Raw genomic sequence first — 19,215 nt, forward strand, 5'->3', positions numbered from 1 at the left:
GAATTGATTGGAAAAGGAGCCTAGCAGGGAAGACTGGAATAGCAATGGCAGGAGTTTTTGGGGGTTATTCGGGAGGCACAACAGAAATTCACCCCAAGGAAGAGGAAACATGCTGAGGGGAGGACAAGGCATCTCTGGTTGACTAAAGAAGTCCAAGACAGCATGAAAGCAAAAGAAAAAACATACAGTGTGGCGAAGATTAGTGGGGAGCCAGAGGATTGGGAATCCTTTAAAAGCGAGCTGAGGACAACTAAAAAAGCAATAAGGGGAGAGAAGATGAAATATGAGTGCAAGCTAGCTAGTAATATAAAAGAAGATAGGAAGATTTTTTTTTTCAATATATAAAAGGTAAGAGAGAGGCAAAAATAGACGTGGCTGGCGAAGTAATAATAGGAAACAAAAGAAACAGAGGAACTGAATAGTTAATTTGCATCAGTCTTCACGGTGGAAGACACCAGTGGGATGCTCCAGGAGAATCAGGGGGCAGAGGTGAGTGCAGTGGCCATCACTAAGGAGAAGATTCTGGGGAAACTGAAAGGTCTGAAGGTGGATACATCACCTGAACCGGATGGACTACACCCCAGGGTTCTAAAAGAGATAGCTGAGGAGATTGTGGAAGCATTGGTGGTGATCTTTCAGGAATCACATGAGGCAGGAAGAGTCCCAGAGGACTGGAAAGTGGCTAATGTAACACCGCTGTTTAAGGGAGGGAGGCAGAAGACAGGAAATTATAGGCCGGTTAGCCTGACTTCGGTCATTGGTAAGATTTTAGAACCCATTATTAAAGATAAGATTGCGGAGTACTTGGAAGTGCATGATAAAATAGGACAGAATCAGCACGGATTTGTCAAAGGAAGGTCATGTGTGACATATCTGTTAGAGTTCTTTGAGGAGGTAACAAGGAAGTTAGACAAAGGCAAACCAGTGGACTTATTTAGATTTCAAGAAGGCCTTTGAGAAGGTGCCGCATAGGAGACTGTTAAATACGTTACAAGCTCATGGTGTTAAGGGTAAGATCCTGGCATGGATAGAGGATTGGCTGACTGGCAGAAGCCAGAGAGTGGGGATAAAGGGGTCATTTTCAGGATGGCAGCCGGTGAAGAGTGGTGTGCCTCAGGGGTCGGTGCTGGGACCCGAACATTTCACAATATACGTTAATGATCTGGAAGAAGGAACTGAAGACACTGTTGCTAAGTTTGCAGATGAAACATGGTTAAAAGATGGTCACGACTGGGAGTTAAATATCCAAGGGTATCAGACTATACGAAAGGATAGAATGGACGGCAAGGGCGGTGGTGTAGCTTTGTTGTTTAAGGATGGCATCCGGGCAATAGTAAGGGATAATATTGGTGCTATGGAGGACAAGGTTGAATCAATTTGGGTGGAAATCAGGAATAGTAAGGCGAAAAGGTCACTGATAGGAGTAGTCTATAGGCCACCAAATAGTAACAGGACGGTAGGGCAGGCAATAAGCAAAGAAATAACGGATGCATGTAGAAATGGTACAGCGGTTTGCATGGGAGATTTTAATCTGCATGTCGATTGGTTTAACCAGGTTGGTAAAGGCAGCCTTGAAGAGGAGTTTATAGTATGTGTCCGGGATAATTTCCTGGAACAGTATGTAATGGAACCTACAAGGGAACAAGCGGTCCTAGATCTGGTCCTGTGTAATGAGGCAGGATTGATTAATGATCTCATAGTTCGGGATCCTCTTGGAAGGAGCGACCATAATATGGTGGAATTTAAAATACAGTTGGAGGATGACAAGGTAAAATCAAACACTAGTGTTTTGTGCTTAAACAAAGGCAATTACAATGGGATGAGAGAAGAACTAGCTAAGGTAGACTGGGAGCAAAGACTTCATGGTGAAGCAGTTGAGGAACAGTGGAGAACCTTCCGAGCGATCTTTCACAGTGTTCAGGAAAGGTTCATACCGACAAAAAAGAAAGACGGTAGAAAGGGGAAAAATCGACCGTGGATATCTAAGGAGGTGAGGGAGAGTATCAAATTGAAGGAAAAAACATACAAAGTGGCAAAAATTAGTGGGAGACTAGAGGACTGGGAAGTCTTTAGGCGAAAGCTACTAAAAAAGCTATAAAGAAGAGTAAGGTAGACTATGAAAGTAAACTTGCTCAGTACATAAAAGCAGATAGTAAAAGCTTCTACAAATATATAAGACAAAAAAGAGTGGCTAAGGTAAATATTGGTCCTTTGGAAGATGAGAAGGGAGATTTAATAATAGGAGACGGGGAAATGGCTGAGGAGCTGAACAGGTTTTTTGGGTCAGTCTTCACAGTGGAAGACACAAATAACATGCCAGTGACTGATGGAAATAATGATATGATAGGTGAGGACCTTGAGATGATTGTAATCACTAAGGAGGCAGTATTGGGCAAGCTAATGGGGCTAAAGGTAGACAAGTCTCCTGGCCCTGATGGGATGCATCCCAGAGTGTTAAAAGAGATGGCTAGGGAAATTGTAAACGCACTAGTGATAATTTATCAAAATTCACTAGACTCTGGGGTGGTGCCAGAGGATTGGAAAGTAGCAAATATGACACCACTGTTTAAAAAAGGAGGTCGGCAGAAAGCGGGTAATTATAGGCCGGTAAGCTTAACTTCGGTTGTAGGGAAAATGCTGGAATCTATCATTAAGGAGGAAATAGCGGGGCACCTGGAGGGAAATTGTCCCATTGGGCAGACGCAGCATGGGTTCATAAAAGGTAGGTCGTGTCGGACTAATTTAGTAGAATTTTTTGAGGACGTTACCAGTGCAGTAGATAACGGGGAGCCAATGGATGTGGTATATCTGGATTTCCAGAAAGCTTTTGACAAGGTGCCACACAAAAGGTTGCTGCATAAACTAAAGATGCATGGCATTGAGGGTAAAGTGGTAGCATGGGTAGAGGATTGGTTAACTAACAGAAAGCAGAGAGTGGGGATAAATGGGTGTTTCTCTGGTTGGCAACCTGTAACTAGTGGGGTCCCTCAAGGATCAGTGTTGGGCCTGCAGTTGTTCACAATTTACATAGATGATTGGGAGTTGGGGACCAAGTGCAATGTGGCAAAGTTTGCAGACGACACTAAGATGAGTGGTAAAGCAAAAAGTGCAGAGGATACCGGAAGTCTGCAGAAGAATTTGGATAGGTTAGGTGAATGGGCTAGGGTCTGGCAGATGGAATTCAATGTTGCCAAGTGTGAGGCTATCCATTTTGGGAGGAATAACAGCAGAATGGATTATTATTTAAACGGTAAGATGTTAAAACATGCTGCTGTGCAGAGGGACCTGGGTGTGCTGGTGCACGAGTCGCAAAAAGTTGGTGTGCAGGTGCAACAGGTGATTAAGAAGGCTAATCGAGTTTTGTCTTTCATTGCTAGAGGGATGGAGTTCAAGACTAGGGAGGTTATGCTGCAATTGTATAAGGTGTTGGTGAGGCCACATCTGGAGTATTGTGTTCAGTTTTGGTCTCCTTACCTGAGAAAGGACATATTGGCACTGGAGGGAGTGCAGAGGAGATTCACTAGGTTGATCCCAGAGTTGAGGGGATTAGATTATGACGAGAGGTTGAGTAGACTGGGACTGTACTCATTGGAGTTTAGAAGGATGCTGGGGGATCTTATTGAAACATATAAAATTATGAAGGGAATAGATAGGATAGATGCGGGCAGGTTGTTTCCACTGGTCGGGGAAAGCAGAACTAGGGGGCATAGCCTCAAAATAAGGGGAAGTAGATTTAGGACCGAGTTTAGGACAAACTTCTTCACCCAAAGGGTTGTGAATCTCTGGAATTCCTTGCCCAGTGAAGCAGATGAGGCTCCTTCTTTAAACGTTTTTAAGAAAACGATAGATACCTTTCTAAAGAATAAAGGGATTCGGGGATATGGGGCGGAATTCTCCGGGAACGGCGCGATGTCCGCCGACTGGCGCCCAAAACGGCGCAAATCAGTCGGGCATCGCGCCGCCCCAAAGGTGCGGAATGCTCCGCACACTTGGGGGACGAGCCCCAACCTAAAGGGGCAGGTCGGTGCCGGATGAATTTCCGCCCCGCCAGCTGGCGGAAAAGGCCTTTGGTGCCCAGCCAGCTGGCGCGGAAATGACATCACCGGGCGGCGCATGCGCAGGAGCGTTAGCGGCCGTTGACGGCATTCCCGCGCATGCGCTGTGGAGGGAGTCTCTTCCGTCTCCGCCATGGTGGAGACCGTGGCTGAGGCGGAAGGGAATGAGTGCCCCCACGGCACAGGCCCGCCCGCGGATCGGTGGGCCCCGATCGCGGACCAGGCCACCGTGGGGGCACCTCCCGGGGCCAGATCGCCCCGCCACCCCCCCCGGAGCCCGCCCGCGCCGCCTTGTCCCGCCGGTAAGGTAGGTGGTTTAATCTACGCCGGCGCGACAGGCATTTTAGCGGCGGGACTTCGGCCCATCCGGGGGGGGGGCCCCGCCAACCGGCGCGGTGCGATTCCCGCCCCCGCCGAATCTCCGGTGCCGGAGAATTCGGCAACCGGAGGGGGCGGGATTCACGCCAGCCCCCGGCGATTCTCCGACCCGGCGGGGGGTCGGAGAATTTTGCCCAAGGTGTACGGGCCGGAGAGTGCAGCTGAGTCCACAAAGATCAGCCATGATCTCATTGAATGGCGGAGCAGGCTCGAGGGGCCAGATGGCCTACTCCTGTTCCTAGTTCTTATGTTCTTATGAATTGAGCGTGGTGCGGGACCCTCCTGTGTCCCAAAGAATTTCTACAGGATGTCCCCGGACCTTGCCTGCTACTACCGGTCTACCGGACTTGTCCCAAAGGGTGTCGCAGACCCAAGTTGGGGAGCCCGAACACCGTCAGCCGGTGCCGTTCATGTCTGCGTTCTCTGAACGGGCGCTAACACTATGGATTGGCTTTGCCCTATTCTCATTTAGGGTGCCTGTCTGTTGGTTTTTCTGTTCCTTTTGGGGCGCGTTGCACTCTCGTGCACAGTGTCCTAATTGTCCACAGTTGTAGCATTCCAGGGATTTTGGTTGCGGTGGGCTGTTCCTGCCCACATTTACCCATGCGAGGTTCTGGTGTGTCCTAACTGGATTCATGTCTGCCTGCTCTTCTGGTTTTGCAAATGCGGTTTTGCCTTGGACAGATTGTTCCCAAGCACGGGACAATCTTTTCAAAACCCATTTCTCGTTGTGGGCCTCGTCTGAGGAGTCGTAATTTGCGCAAGCTCTCTATCCTGCCTCTGTCGCATGAGAGACTAGGATTCGAGTCCATTTAGCCATATTATCCGCGGACAAATGGGCGCGGGCTAATTCTCCGAAAACTGCTGTGAAATGTATCCACAAGTGTCCGGCAAACGCTGTGGGATGCTCTGTCTTCTTTTGCCTACACTTGTTTAGGCCTTCTACGGGGTCTCCTCTGTATAGCCGATCGCATCCAGGGTCGCTGTGTGCATTTCTTGGAGTGTGCCTTCTCCTAGATTCTGTGGGCCGGGAAGGGCTGCCACGACTGAAGGGTCGAGGCTTAAAACTGTGAGCTTCACTTGCTCCTTTTCGTCCAGGCCATACATGGTAGCCTGCTGTTTAACTCTAGCGAAAAACTGGTGGGGGTCTGGTGTGGGAAGGAACGGTGTAATTTTTCCACATGCGTCCCGTAATTGGGTCACGGTTAACGGGGTTGTATATAGGAAATCTGCGTTTCCTTCTGCGGCCCTGCGGTGTGTGGTTACAGGGTTCATGGGGGTGTGTTCTGCCTGTTTAGTCGGGGGTTGGGGTGCTTTTCTCTTCTGGGGTTTTTCTTGCGTACATGTCGCATGTACGTATCTGTGGGCAGTTTCATTTAACTCCTGCCAATCGGGGCCGTTTTCCTGGTCTAATTGGGGTCCAAACGTACTTTGAACCCCATTCTGGACAGACAGCAGAGATTGCAATTCTGCAATTTGCTTCCGGCACTTTGCGTGATCTACGGAGCTCTGCCTTTGTTCCGTTATGGAAGTGTGGAGTGCTCGTAGGGCTGCTTTAAATCATTGCACTGTTTCTGCAATTGCCCTACCTGTTGCTCGATTTCTTGTCGTACCAAGACCGCGTTGCGTGTCCTGGTAGGCCTTAACGTACTGGGTCTGAAAACTACTCAAATGGGCGAGGCAAAACTGGTGTACCCTCTTGGCATAATGCACCTCTCTGTCCTTCGCTGCTAACTGTTCTCTTAACTCCTTATTCTCCTTCTCAAATTCGCTCACATCTCCCTCACTATTTTTGTCTCTCTCCTCAATCTCTCTACGGAGCGTCCTAACGACCTCCTCTGTGCCTCGCAATTGTGCCAGGCAGGACATGATTGCCATCGGCTTGCGAGCTTTCCCTAAGCTCTTCTTATGAATCTCTGACAGGTTCTCCCACCAAGTATGTCCTATACTCCCGGGACCTGTTTCGTCATTGGCGCAGAATTCACTCCAAAGGGGCCATCCTTTCCCTTTGAGATAGTTTCTGATCTCTTCTTCCCATATGAGACACTGTCCTACTCGACTGGTCGCTGCGACCTCAAATTCTTGGGGTTCATAGGGCATTCCATTGCCTTCATTGCCATTTTCTCTCTATCTCTGGGCTCTCTACTGAATTTGGAACAGTGGTGATAAAGTGGTGATGTAAACACGGGTACGGCTTATAATATGTTCCGGCCTACAAAACTCCCGACAGTTTTACGCAACAAAATCTCTCAGGTTTACCTTATATCTCTGTTAGTACGCATGCATTAACACACTTCCGAATCTCGGAGGTTTGATCAGCATTGTTCTCACACTTGTGGTTTTTCTGTTTCCAATTGGATTTCAATTCAAATTTGGGTTCTCTTGGAGTGACTAGGCCACTTCTAGGTCGAATCCCATCAGAGTCGCCAGTAAATGTTGCTCTCTTTGGTTGGCTCTGAATATGGCCGTCAATATGGTCGCCTTCCTTAATTCTAATTACATTTGCTCTAGAGTCGCCAGGTATCTTTCGATACCGCCACAAGGTTCAAACCGAATAAGTTAGTTCAAAGTCAAATGCTTATTTATTTACACACACAGTTAAATATACTCATGCACGAAACTCTCCAGACTAAACTATCACTACTGCTATAACCTATACTTAGCTTTGGGCGGCCACACAGTCAGAGGAACAATGGCCGTTGTTCGGTTCTGAGGCTGCTGGGGTCGAAGTGGTGAAGGGGAACAGCGAAGGTCGTCTGTCTGGTAGCGTGCGTTGACCTTGGACTTACTTGCTTCTGGTGCAGCTGGTGGACAGGTCTCTCCTTGGTGAGAGACGGGTCCAAGAGAACGATTCTCTCTTGGGGGCTCCTTCTTATACCCAAAGGCACTTCGCGCTCTTTAAGCAGGCCTTGAACTTGGCCCCAATCAATTGGGCCGTTTCTTGATCATTCATATTGATCTCATCCAATAAAGGGGTGGGTGCCCTGATGGCTGGGCGTGTCTTGGGTGGCCGTCGGCCTGCTTTGTTTTGGTCTCCTCTGGCGCCGGGATGTCTGCCTTAGTATCGGTTACTCAAATGTTACTCTTTTGTTCCCGGAGATGGGCCATTAGTATGCTGATGGGCCTGCAGTTTTGGTCTTGTCTGGGAGCTGCGGCTCCGATATGCAGACAAACTCTGAACCTGCTTGTTTTCTCAGTATTGTCCATTTTCCCTGCAATCTTTGCAAAGTGTCCATTTTGTAATCGGGAAGTGGCCATCCCAGATGGCTACAGTCGCGAGTGGGAAGTGCCGCGAGCTTCCCGGCGCCTGACCCAGCGAGTCCGGCAATGCCTTCCAATATTTATTGGTCCACTTGGCCCCACGGGATATCGCTGCAAATGAAGGCTCTACACCGATTCACCGGGACAGCGCTCGCCAGCTCCCCGCTAACAAGGTCGAGCAGCACTCGAACAACACTTACACAGCCAACTCCAGTCAGTTCGCAGCCATGACGCCGAGAAGATTGGCTCCAAGATTCATTGATGTGGACCTGGCAAGGCATCCTAGATGCCGTTGAGGCCAGGAGGGATGTCCTGTTCCCTCGAAGGTCCCGGAGGTGAGCCACAGGGTAGCCAATGCTGCCTGGGACGAGGTTGCAGTGGCTGTATGCCTGAGAGCGTGACCAGGAGGACACGGATGAGTTGACACCCACCAATGCCCCCCTCCCCCCGAGACCTTTCCGCCCCTAAGCGAGCATCCACCCCCCCAACTCTCCATGCGGCCCCCCCCCCTCCCATCCCGCCCTTCACCCCCCCCCCCCCCCCTTTCCATCCCCACTTGTGAACCACACGTGTGGCTAATGATGCCCTCTCTGTGACTGCACAAGAAGCTTGCACAATCACCAGGACAGGGCCCAGACTAGGGGGGCGGGGTGCCCAAGTTAAGAATCCTCACCACCTTTGAGGATCGGGCGCTGGAGGTGACGGGGGTGGCTGAGTACATAGCGGTCACCAACGCGGAGGTTGGCAGAAGCAGTAGAGCTGAGGAACCACCGGGCCCCACCCGGAGGACCTGTCAAATGTGAGTTATTGCTTTACTGATTGACCCATCCCTCCCACTGACCACATGTCCATTCTCCTGCAGGTCCTCCAGCCGACGGCGACAGCTCATCCCGGGTGGCCCCCTCTCCAGCCTCCCAGGAGAACACCTCGGAGGAGAGCTCCGAGGAAAACAAGATCAATGTGTCACAGATGTCATCCCCACCTTCCGCCAGTGCAGATAGACGCACCTGGGGGGGGGGGGGTGGGGGGGGGGGGGGGCTGCTGTCAGGAGTACACCAGAGGGGTACCAATATCCTGGGGGGAATTTTGTTAATGCTCTTCGGGAGGGTTTAAACTAGTTCAGTAGGGGATTGGGAACCTGAATTGTAGCTCCAGTATACACGAGGTTGAGAGTAGTGAGGTCATGAGTTAGGTTTCAAAGTTGCAGGAGTGTACCGGCAGGCAGGAAGGTGGTTTAACGTGTGTCTTCTTCAATGCCAGGAGCATCCGGAATAAGATGGGTGAACTTGCGGCATGGATTGGTACCTGGGACTTCGATGTTGTGGCCATTTCGGAGACATGTATAGAGCAGGGACAGGAATGGTTGTTGCAGGTGCCGGGGTTTAGATATTTCAGTAAGCTCAGGGAAGGTGGTAAAAGAGGGGGAGGGGTGGCATTGTTAGTCAAGGACAGTATTACGGTGGCAGAAAGGGTGTTTGATGAGGACTCGTCTACCGAGGTAGTATGGACTGAGGTTAGAAACAGTAAAGGAGAGGTCGCCCTGTTAGGGGTTTTCTATAGGCCTCCGAAAAGTTCCAGAGATGTAGAGGAAAGGATTGCAAAGATGATTCTGGATAGGAGCGAAAGCAACAGGGTAGTTGTTATGGGGGACTTTAACTTTCCAAATATTGACTGGAAACGCTATAGTTCGAGTACTTTAGATGGGTCCGTTTTTGTCCAATGTGTGCAGGAGGGTTTCCTGACACAGTATGTAGATAGGCCAACGAGAGGCGAGGCCATATTGGATTTGTCTACGGGAATAGTGCCAGAAGACTGGAGGATAGCAAATGTTGTCCCCTTGTTCAAGAAGGGGAGTAGAGACAACCCGGGTAACGATAGACCAGTGAGCCTTACTTCTGTTGTGGGCAAAGTCTTGGAAAGGTTTATAAGAGATAGGATGTATAATCATCTGGAAAGGAATAATTTGATTATAGTCAACACGGTTTTGTGAAGGGTAGGTCGTGCCTCACAAACCTTATTGAGTTCTTTGAGAAGGTGACCAAACAGGTGGATGAGGGTAAAGCAGTTGATGTGGTGGGTATATGGATTTCAGTAAAGCATTTGATATGGTTCCCCACAGTAGGCTACGACAGAAAATACAGAGGCATGGGATTCAGGGTGATTTAGCAGTTTGGATCAGAAATTGGTTGGCTGGAAGAAGACAAAGGGTGGTGGTTGATGGGAAATGTTCAGACTGGAGTCCAGTTACTAGTGGTGCACCACAAGGATCTGTTTTGGGGCCACTGCTGTTTGTCATTTTTATAAATGACCTGGAGGAGGGCGTAGAAGGATGGGTGAGTAAATTTGCAGATGACACTAAAGTCGGTGGAGTTGTGGACAGTGCGGAAGGATGTTACAAGTTACAGCGGGACATAGATAAGCTGCAGCGCTGGGCTGAGAGGTGGCAAATGGAGTTTAATGCAGAGAAGTGTGAGGTGATTCATTTTAGAAGGAATAACAGGAAGACTGAGTACTGGGCTAATGGTAAGATTCTTGGCAGTGTGGATGAGCAGAGAGATCTCGGTGTCCATGTAGATAGATCCCTGAAAGCTGCCACCCAGGTTGAGAGGGTTGTTAAGAAGACGTACGGTGTGTTAGCTTTTATTGCTAACTACCCAGTCTTCAGAACAGTGACCACGACACCACACAACCCTGTCATGGCAATCTCTGCAAGACGTGCCAGATCATCGACATGGATACCACTATTACACGTGAGAACACCACCCACCAGGTACGCGGTACATACTCGTGCGACTCGGCCAACGTTGTCTACCTCATACGCTGCAGGAAAGGATGTCCCGAAGCGTGGTACATTGGCGAGACCATGCAGACGCTGCGACAACGAATGAACGGACATCGCGCAACAATCACCAGGCAGGAATGTTCCCTTCCAGTCGGGGAACACTTCAGCAGTCAAGGGCATTCAGCCTCTGATCTCCGGGTAAGCGTTCTCCAAGGCAGCCTTCAGGACCCGCTACAACGCAGAATCGCCGAGCAGAAACTTATAGCCAAGTGCCGCACACATGAGTGCGGCCTCAACCGGGACCTGGGATTCATGTCACATTACATTCATCCCCCACCATCTGGCCTGCGAAATCCTACCAACTGTCCTGGCTTGAGACAATTCACACCTCTTTAACCTGGGGTTACCCCATCTCTGGATCTGTAAAGATTTAATCACCTGCTAATGCTCGCATTCCAAGCATTGTTTGGCATCTTTGAATTTGTCTATATATGTGTTTCTGGAACAGACCTCTTCATTCACCTGAGGAAGGAGCAGCGCTCCGAAAGCTAGTGACATCGAAACAAACCTGTTGGACTTTAACCTGGTGTTGTAAGACTTCGTACTGTGCTCACCCCAGTCCAACGCCGGCATCTCCACATCTTAGCTTTTATTGGTAGAGGGATTGAGTTTCGGAGTCATGAGGTCATGTTGCAGCTATACAAAACTCTGGTGCGGCCGCATTTGGAGTATTGCGTGCAATTCTGGTCGCCGCATTATAGGAAGGATATAGAAGCATTGGAAAGGGTGCAGAGAAGATTTACCAGACTGTTGCCTGGTATGGAGAGAAGATCTTATGAGGAAAGGCTGAGGGACTTGAGGCTGTTTTCGTTAGAGAGAAGAAGGTTAAGAGGTGATTTAATTGAGGCATACAAGATGATCAGAGGATTAGATAGGGTGGACAGTGAGAGCCTTTTTCCTCGGATGGTAATGTCTAGCACAAGGGGACATAGCTTTAAATTGAGGGGAGATAGATATAGGACAGATATCAGAGGTAGATTATTTTCTCAGAGAGTAGTAAGGGCGTGGAATGCCCTGCCTGCAACAGTAGTGGACTCGCCAACACTAAGGGCATTCAAATGGTCATTGGATAGACATATGGAAGATCAGGGAATAGTGTAGATGGGCTTTCGAGTGGTTTCACAGGTCAGCACAACATCGAGGGCCGAAGGGCCTGTTCTGCGCTGTAATGTTCTATGTTCTACACTGTTGAGCACGACACAGCTGCTGATGCACATCAGCTGGAGGCAGGAACCCCCAGGTGAGACAGCAGTTGGGAGGTCTGCTGGATCCCAGGACCCAGCTGGGTCCCAATCCAATGCTGAGTCTCTGGTACAGGCTACCCAGAGCCGACGGAGACGTTAGGATGTGGCTGGGACATTTTAGAGGGAGATGTCAGCGACACTCCAGCAGGCCGTAGCTGATTGGAGGAGTCCGAGGCTACGGGTGCAGGGGATGTCATCAGCAATGCGTGGCACCGAGGCTAGTGTGGCAATCGCAGTGGAGTGCCAGGTGCACGATGTCGGCACCATTCATGAAGGTGTCCAAGGCGATGTGCAGTTGGTGAGGGCCATGGCTGAGGGTCTCAGCAGAATGTCCTACTCACTGGGGGATTTGACCCAGTATCGGAGTGACCCTGATGAGGTTCTGTGGGACATGTCTCGTTCTCAGATGGGAATGGCCGAGGCGCTGTAGAACGTGGCCCAATCACTGAAGAGCATCGCCGAGGGCATTGACACCTTGGTGCAGACATCGGGGAGCCGCCAGGGCTGGCAGAGCCATTTGATGCAGCGGCAGTCGGGCCTCAAACCAGTTGCCCCTACATCCCGACATGAACCCGGGGCCCTAGGGGCACCGAGTGGGAAGAGGGGACGGTGGGTGCCAACCTAGACTCGTCCCATGGAGTGGGGATGGTGGCCACCAGCTCCCCGAGTTCCACCCCTCTGATGAGGCCGCGTCTTAAGGTCAGCACATGGGACAGGGTGGCACGGCTGTGCATGTGCCGTTGACAAGTGGGCCGGGACCCTCTGGTCCTGGAGCCCCCAGAGGACGCTCGTCAGTGGCATTGAAGGCCACAGGACGAGGTAAGCAGCTGTAAGTCTCCATCTCAGATGTGCATCCTGGGGAGACACCTAGACGTAGCTGTAGAGCTAGGAAGGTGAAGCATGTTGAGGATCACTGAGGGCACCGTGGTGAGGGGATAAGCAATAATAATAATCTTTATCTTTATTGTCACAAGTAGGCCTACATTAACACTCAATGAAGTTACTCTGAAAAGTCCCTGGTCTCCACATTCCGGCACCTGTTCGGGTACATAGGGAGAATTCAGAATATCCAATTCATGTAACAGCATGTCTTTCGTGACTGTAGCGAGAGTGCGGAGTGAGGGTGGTGGGGAGAGGGGAGCGGCACCATCAGGAGTGGGGAACTGTATGACACCTGTAACACATTAAAAACACTTGAGCACGACTGGTATGACGCCTCTGTCACTTTTTTCCGCTAAGCAGCTTGATCTCCGAACCCATGGTCCATCTCTCTAGGCATTTCCCCCTCTCTGTAGCACTCACCCACCCTCTGGCCGGGGGCATGTCCCCGGAGCTGTGTCCAGCCCCTGGGTGTTTGGATGTTGGCTGCTGCGTGTGTGGTGTTGCCTCCCGCATCAAGGTGTGATTGGGATGCTAGGCTCCCACATGCTACATGGCCCACCTACCCATTTGGGTTGTATGATGTGGTCACTGAAGCATGATTGCCAATTCTCTATTAGCACTAGCCTTCAGCCGCACGGCAAAAGGCCTCAGCAGTCTGTGGGGGTTATGGGTGTTTGGTGCGGCAGATGGTCAGGGGCTACGGTTGCCCCTGGAACGTGTACACACAATCCAGTGGTTGTCATGCTGTTGCTGTGTGCAGTTTCCCCCCAAGTGCCCCCCCCCTTCCCAAGGCGGCCACCCCTCCGGAGGTTGCCTCCCCACACCACCGAGGGTCCCCCAACCCCCGCCAAGCACTGCAAACTGTTTGGCGCCTGGCACGGTTGAGTGTTCATCCTCCCCCCGCTATTCACTGGCCTCGTTTCGCTCAAGCGCAATGAGGCCTGAGAATCAGGCCCTGTATGTTTTCAAGAAGCAGTTAGATATAGTACTTGGGACGAAGTTGGAAGGTTATTGAGTTGGATGATCAGCCATGATCACAATCAAAGAATCCCTCCAGTGCAGAAGAGGCCATTCAGCCCATCGGGGCTGTAACCCCCACCCAACCCGCACATCTTTTGGACACTAAGGGACAATTTTACCACGGCCAATCCACCTAACCTGCATGTCTTTGTACTGTGGGAGGAAACCGGAGCACCAGGAGTAAACCCACGTGGACAGGAATGGTGGAACGAGCTTGATGCACCGCAAGGCCTGCTCCTATTTTCTTTGTCTCTTTGTATCCTATTTAATAAATTATACCACGTTTCGGCGATTGGTATTTTTATGCGTTGGAATCCTCGCTTGAAAGTATAGCTTGTGTTATAACCTGCCTGCTTACCATTGACTGGGGACTAATGACAATCCCACAATTCTGTGGGAGTATGAGCTTCCCCAATGAGGGGGGCGGAGAAACCATTAGTAAACTCCATGTATAAATAAAGCTGGCCAGTTTGGAACCAGCAGGAAGGAGTGTGCAGCAAGGGAAGTTGCTGCTGCTGATATATATATATATGTTATTGTAAATAAAGGTTATTACTTTGTATCCTTAAAACTCGTGCTGGATTCTTCGTGGCCCTTACAAAACTGGCGACGAGGGTTAAAGTGAATAGCTGTCCACACTGCTGAAGCCACCTCCCTGGATTTTTGTTGTATACAGGTTGGAAGTTGTTTTCTATTATACCACGCCTCTGTACGGACGTTTGGATGTTTTTGATGCTGCGCTGGAAAGCTGGAACCAGTACGCACAATGGATGCGTTACTATTTCCGGGCAAACAATATCACCGAAAACGAGTGCCAGGTGGTCATATTGCTCACCGCCTGCGGCCCGCATACGTTTGGGGTGATTAGGAGCCTTACGTACCCAGCTGCGCCGGACACCAAAACGTTTGATGAACTTGTGAATATAGTGGGGCAACATTTTAAACCAACCCCGTCCACGATAGTCCAGCGTTACCGGTTTAATACCGCTGAGAGGACCCCTGGAGAATCCCTTGCTGACTTTCTATCCAGGCTACGCAGGATTGTGGAGTACTGTGACTATGGTGAGACGTTGTCAGAAATGTTACGCGATCGTTTGGTTTGCGGTATTAACAATGCGGCCACCCAGAGAAAGTTGTTAGCTGAGCCAACATTGACTTTTCAACAGGCCATTCAAATAGTATTGTCCCGAGAGAGCGCAGAACGAGGAGTGCAGGAGCTACAGGGAATGGAAGTGCATGCCTTGGGGCGCAAACCCTTCCGTCCGAAAACGTCCCCCCGCACTCCTGCGGTACTTTGGGTGAGGCGACGTCCGGACTGATGCCAGTGGCCGTCGGACATTCCTCCCCGAAGGGAGCCTTCTCCAGAACCAATGGATGAGCCATGTCCGTGTCAGACTTGTAGGCACCGACCCCTTCGCGGACGCCGGTCCTGGGGGTGCCAGAGGCGCCGTCGTTCCGACCGAAACTGGGACCTGCCCAGGGGCCGTATCTTCCATGTGGATGAACCTGCGGCGACTACTGAGGACGTGGAGATGGAGGACGACTGCCTGCAGCTGCATTGTGTGGCAGCTCCCCGTGTGGCCCCCATTAAGGTGACAGTACGGGTCAATGGTCACCCGCTTGAGATGGAGTTGGACACTGGCGCAGCGGTCTCCGTGATCGCCCAGAGGACATTCGACCGCATCAAGCAGGGTATACAGACCCTTACATTAACCGACTCACAGGCCAGGTTGGCCACCTACACGGGGGAACCACTGGACATTGCAGGAACTACAATGACCCCTGTTGTTTATGGACGCCAGGAGGGGCGTTTCCCACTTATCGTGGTGCGCGGCCAGGGGCCCAGCCTGTTGGGTCGGGACTGGTTGCGCCATTTGCGGTTGCAATGGCAGCACATCCTCCAAACAGTTTCTGGAGGGTTGACTGAGGTGCTAGGACGATACCCAGATGTATTCCAGCCTGGTTTGTAGCCCGTATCCAAGTCGAACCAGGAGCCACGCCGCGCTATTTCCGGGCGCGCCCGGTGCCTTACGCCTTGCTCGAGAAGGTAGAAGGGGAGCTCACTCGTTTGGGTATAATCAGGACCGTCCGTTTTGCTGACTAGGCAGCACCAATTGTATCTGTAATGAAGCCAGATGCCACAGTTCGCTTGTGTGGCGACTATAAACTTACAGTGAATACGGCTTCCCGACTCGACCAATATCCAATGCCTCGCATAGAGGATCTCTACGCGAAGCTTGCAGGCGGACTCTCGTTCACAAAATTTGATATGAGTCACGCCTACCTACAGTTGGAGCTGGACCTTGCCTCCCGACCATGTGTAACGATTAATACACACCGGGGCCTGTATGAATATACACGGTTGCCCTTTGGAGTATCCGCTGCCTGCGCTATTTTTCAACGTGTTATGGGGCATTTTGAGAGGTCTACCACGTTTTGTTGTCTACTTAGATGACGTTTTGATTACAGGGACGTCGGAGCAGGAACATTTGGAAAATCTGGAGGCTGTCCTAAGACGCTTTTCGGAGGCTGGAGTCTGTTTACGTCACACAAAGTGCGTATTTCAGGCAAAGGAAGTAGTCTACCTAGGTTATCGGGTGGACCGCAAAGGTTTGCACCCCGTCGCAGAGAAGGTGCGTGCGATTCAACAGGCCCGCGCCCCGACTGACACTTCGCATCTTCGTTCTTTTCTAGGCCTCGTAAACTATTACGGAAAGTTCCTCCCCAATCTGGCAACTACGCTGGCCCCGTTGCACCTTCTGCTAAAGAAAAATCACACCTGGGTTTGGGGTCAGTCGCAAGAAACCGCTTTAAGGCGGGTAAAGCAACATTTGTCGTCGTCTGGGTTACTAACCCACTATGATCCTGGAAAGTCTTTGCTCGTCACATGTGATGCATCCCCGTATGGTATTGGGGCCGTCCTGTCCCACAAGATGGAGAACGGGGCCGAGCGACCGATAGCTTTTGCCTCCCGCACATTGACTGCAGCGGAGAAAAAGTACGCGCAGATCGTGAAGGAGGGCCTGGCAGTGGTTTTTGCGGTGAAACGCTTCCACCAGTACGTGTATGGCCGCCATTTCACTATCGTGACTGATCATAAGCCTCTGCTGGGACTTTTCAGAGAGGATAAGCCAATACCGTCCATTGCTTCCGCACGGATCCAGCGCTGGGCTTTGTTGTTTGCTGCATACGAGTATTCTCTGGAGCACAAAACAGGAACGCAGATAGCAAATGCCGACGCACTGAGCCGATTGCCTTTATCGACCGGCCCCATGTCGACCCCCACGACCGATGAGGTGGTTGCAACCCTAAATTTTATGGACACCTTGCCTGTCACGGCATCACAGATCCGTGAGTGGACCCAGACGGAGCCAGTCCTGTCAAAGGTTTGGCACATAGTCCTGTATGGTGGGCAGCATAGACAGCTTCCAGGCGAGATGCGGGCATTTTCCTCCAAGCTGTCAGAATTCAGCGTGGAAGACGGCATCCTCTTGTGGGGGACGCGTGTGATTGTCCCGGAAAAAGGCCAGGAGCTGATTCTAAGAGACTTGCACAATGGGCATCCAGGTGTGACCAAAATGAAAATGCTGTCTGATGGCCAGGCCTCGACACCGACATTGAGAAGGTGACCCAAAACTGCTCCATTTGCCAGGAGCATCAGAAGCTTCCGCCGGCCACGCCCCTACATCACTGGTAATGGCCAGGGCAGCCTTGGGCGTGCTTGCATGCGGATTTCGCAGGCCCTTTTCAAGGATCCATGTTCCTTCTACTAATCGACGCCCAATCTAAATGGCTAGAGGTACATAAGATGCAGGGGACAACGTCCTGCGCAACAATTGAAAAGATGCGTTTGTTGTTTAGTACGCATGGCCTCCCTGAGGTGCTGGTCACGGATAACGACACTACATTCACGAGTGAGGAGTTTGCGAGGTTCATAAAGATGAAAGGCATACGCCATATCCGCACTGCCCCATACCACCCGGCTTCAATTCAGTGCAGACATTCAAAAGAGGCCTAAAGAAGCAGTCTTCCGGATCAATGGACACAAGACTGGCTCACTTTTTGTTTACGTATAGGACCACCCCCCATGCGGTGACTGGGGTAGCTCCCGCAGAACTCCTAATGGGCCGGAGACTTCGCACCCGCCTTTGTATGGTTTTCCCGGACATTGGCGCAAAAGTACGCCGCACGCAAGAACGGCAGGGCCAGGGATTTTCTCGGCATCGGCCGATTCGGCAGTTTGCGCCCGGTGACCCAGTGTTCGTTCGGAATTTTGCTGGTGGTGCCCAGTGGGTTCCTGGCGTAATCTTTCGCCAAACGGGCCCTATATCTTACCAGGTGCAAGCCCGGGGTCGTCTCCAGCGCAAACATGTAGACCACGTTCGGTCCAGAGGACTATCCCCTCCAAAGATTCCCCGCCCCCGGAGCTCATTTCTACAGCCGCAGAGACCAGTGACAATGGAAGGTACTCCTCACAATCTTCCTCTGGTGCCTCACTCAAAGCCTGCGCAGGTCGTTACAGAACCGAATGGAGATAGAGTCGCTGACATGACGGAGGCAGCAGACTCTGACTCCGAGATGGAGACACAGGACGCATCAGAGGGGGAATCCTCGGGTCCACGGGCCGAGGATGTACAACCGTTACGCCGTTCATCACGGAAGCGCCGGTCTCCGTCTCGTTACACGCCGCCTGATCCAGCGCCGCATGCAAATGGCGTCCGGCCTGTGGCAAAACGAGTCCGACGCCCTCCTTCGCCAGGGTCTTCGGTGGATTTCTTGGACTTTGGGGGGGAGGGATGTTATAACCTGCCTGCTTATCATTGGCTGGGGACTAATGACAATCCCACAATCCTGTGGGAGTATGAGCTTCCCCAATGAGGGGGGCGGAGAAACCATTAGTAAACTCCATGTATAAATAAAGCTGGCCAGTTTGGAACCAGCAGGAAGGAGTGTGCAGCAAGGGAAGTTGCTGCTGCTGCTATATGTTATTGTAAATAAAGGTTATTACTTTGTATCCTTAAAACTCGTGCTGGATTCTTCGTCGCCCTTACAAAAGCTTGTTGGCCCCATTTTCTGTTCGGGCACATTAATGTGATTTTTTTACACAACTTTGTTAATGATCGGTCAAGAATTCCGAACTTATTTTTAGAAATGAGTTGTGCCAAACTATAGTGTTAACAATGGACAGTTGCATACAATTAGCAATTACATTCAGATTTAGATGTTTTCGTTATGAATGCAGACCCTGCAAATTAAGTTCAGGTCTCACTCAATTCTGACCCTTTTTCATGTGTATGTAAACATTCCGTCGTGCGCCGCATCATCCATTAGAGACTGCAGATAGAACAGGCTATTAGGATTCTGGATACATATTTTTTAATCAGCGAGTTTGTAATATGCAGTATACCAACACTGGGCCCCTATGTCTAATTGAAACACGAGAACGCTAAATCTCCAAATTAGTAAGGTTGGGCGACCAGTGAGAAAACTGAGAATTAACATTTCTGAGATTAAATCTGAAAATGCTGGACCC

The sequence above is a fragment of the Scyliorhinus torazame genome, chromosome 6 (genome assembly GCF_047496885.1).
Source record: "Scyliorhinus torazame isolate Kashiwa2021f chromosome 6, sScyTor2.1, whole genome shotgun sequence".
Lineage (NCBI taxonomy): Eukaryota > Metazoa > Chordata > Chondrichthyes > Carcharhiniformes > Scyliorhinidae > Scyliorhinus > Scyliorhinus torazame.